Here is a 3,079-nt window from a genome sequence, read left to right on the forward strand (position 1 = left end):
TTTAAATGTACTGAGTTGTGAGAAAAACATAAAGGATAAAATGACTGTTGAACTTTGCTGTACTCCACAACATAACCTTTTTTGACAGTATGATTCTTCAAATTACATAATAAATGATTAACCTTACATGTTTTTRCCCCAGTGGGCCAAGCATAACAACCTTCCAAGAAGGGTTTAAAACCAACAGCTGGAAGTAAAATTAATATCATGAAATAATCCGTGAGCACAGATGTCATAAATTAAAGCAAACTTTTTAATACTTAAAATTAAATATCATATCATAGCTTCTTTCCATTGATCAGTCAAGTCACCTTTTATGTCTTGAGACAGCTGGGAAAAGTAGTAGGTAAATATATTTTCTGACAGTGTGACAGGAATAAGAAATAGTCCCCGCTCTGAATTGAGTTCTTAAGCTAATCATCCATGATTATAGGCTTGCAAGCCAAAATACACGCTATGTGAAAGAGGTTGTTTTCATCTGCGTGCTGCAGCAGAACAACTGGCTGACAGTGTTGCCTATTCTCCTGAGAGTTCTCACTCTCCTTCTGCCTTCACTCGACTGGCTTTGCAGCAGGTCTTTAAGTTGTCCGAGGGACTGTCCTGGGGGACCTGGACGCTGTTGGCAGCAGGCGGCTTAGCGGTGCCATTTCGCAGTGGTGAGATGGACAAAAGCATCTCTTGTTGTCGCGAGCTGTTTGTGGCATTGCTTTCCCAGTCCAGTGGAAAGGGAAGGACGGCCAATGACCAATGCCAAACAAACCTGCTCCAGCTCACCTGTGCTGTAGAACCGAATGACCCAGATCTGGATGGAAACCATTGCAAATATTTCCCAGCAAGGTCTCTGGAAGAAACATTTATTAGAGCCTCTCAATAGGGAATTCAACTAACTGTAAATGACTTTGACTCTATTTAGTGTCATCTGTTCCTAAACGGTAGTAAACAGTCACATTGCCATCAGGCCATTTGGCGTAAGGCTCATCATAAGGTGATGATTAATGTGTCATAAATTGTGTTCCTCTCGTAACATGAATATAAAATGAAAAATAAAATGCCAATGGAACAGATATGGAAAAACAATGCCTATAGGGTTAAAAACAACATTAATATTCAGTGCTGGTTGCAAGGCAAAAATAAGTCTTTTCAACCAAATTACAACTCAGTTCAGAACCATAAGCCAAGCTGCAAATATTTGGCTTGGCCACAAAAATGGAATTATATTGGCTTAGAAACCATAGAAATAAAAAATGACAACCTTGGGAACAATTAAGCAAAATAAAGTGCAGTTAAACCAAGTGCTACTGGTTTTCCACTTCATCCAATGAGAGAGAAAAAAAGAAAATAACAAAAGCTGTTGTAGAAGAGTTTATCCAACTTAATAAATATGTTGAAGCTTTTAATCAAGCCGTGGCAGAGGTAGTCATAGCTCATTTTTTTGCCATGCTGTATAGCTTCTTTGTGTTACACACAGCTGTTAAAGGGAATACATCTTCTGGGGGAATTCTTTAATGGGAACTYAAAGCTGTGGTTACTTGATGGTCCGTTTCAGCCACAAATATAACCAATAACATTTAATAGGCCCTTCTGTTTCCACTAAACATTTTATGCTCTGACAACACAGTCAAAAACAACTTAAATAAATAGTAATCAGTCCTCTTTTAGTGAAACGGAAAAGCATTAATTTAATGTTTTGGTGTATTTTCATTGTTTGTCTCCTTTCAAAGTTGCTGACACAGAAGCTTAAAAACCCATGTTTTTCTGTTTATGATTAGTAAATTTATCTAATCTCAGGTTTATAGTAATATTTTTTGTACAATTAAGTTTCTATTTAGCAAACTGTGAGAATGATTTCTCAGCATCAGTGATTGAAGTCCCACCTGCAGAACAAAGGAAGCGCCAAAGTCCATTGCTCTCATTAACATAAACAAGCGGGTAGCCAGTCACCTAGCATACAATCTTACAAACTTTTAAGCCAGCATTGTTTGCTCACAGCTGAGGCTCAAAAGAAAGGCAAGACCAGTGCAGAAAAGGGCCAGCTTTGACCATTTTCACACAAAGACTGCACTGTTGGCTAACAGTAAGAAGCCTGTTTCTGGGACGTTTGCACTGTTCCTGGGGCCCATTTCATGGAACAGTTAGCAAGGCCAAAGGCAACTCATCCACCGGAGTGATAGCTAGGACCTTCAGGGCCAAATGTGTGAGTGGCCCTCTTGATCTCTCTTCACACCCCCTTTAGTTCCCCAAAGCTTTTACAAAGCTGACTGGGGCACCGGGTGCTGCAGGTGTCCTCTCATAAAGGCTGGTTAGAAAGATTCATCTGGCATTTTTTTTCCATCCCTACAATCATCACAAAGATCAAAATAATGCAGGGGTTACTTCTAGAACGCAAACACTAGATGAATTATTGTTTGTAACAAAGTTTTATATATGTTGTCACAATATGTGAAATGCTGTCTGTGGAAATATAGCTCAATGTCAGGCAAGTTAAATGACGTTCATGGATTAAAGAAAAAATGCAGCTGGCTGTAGGAGTCCTGAGTGTTGAGGAAAGTGTGATGAACTCACTCAGCTTAAAGCGAAACAGTTCAAGCCATTATTATTGGACAGATTAACATAAAAACATGACCCAGCCATCATCTCAAGCAGCTGCCACTATCCATCACACTACTGGGTTAAGGCCAGTTCATTCATCACTTTTTTCATTTCTTTCTGCCTTCCAGCTGCAGCATCAGTGTTTGAGTAGTGACTTACTCGAGCAGAAACAGCAGTTGCAACTAGAAAGAGCACTCTTTTCCCTTATTTGATTGGTCTGATTGAGATGGAGAACCCAGATTTACAGTTTATGTGGTAAAAAAAAGGGGCAAAAGAGGAAGAAAACACAAGAGTATGGACTCAAACGAGATTAATTTACAAGCTTCTCTCCTCCTGACCACAGAGTGGGCATAAAGAGCCTGGCAGTTCATTGATGTCAGCTGTAGCTGTGCCTATCCTTTAGTTTTCAGTTTGGTTTGGACAGAGCAGGCGGCCTGGCCTACAGGAGTTGGGAGGACATGGCCCAGGCTTTCCCACATCACTCAAGGGC

This window comes from Austrofundulus limnaeus, unplaced genomic scaffold (genome assembly GCF_001266775.1).
Source record: "Austrofundulus limnaeus strain Quisiro unplaced genomic scaffold, Austrofundulus_limnaeus-1.0 Scaffold63, whole genome shotgun sequence".
NCBI classification, from domain to species: Eukaryota; Metazoa; Chordata; class Actinopteri; order Cyprinodontiformes; family Rivulidae; genus Austrofundulus; species Austrofundulus limnaeus.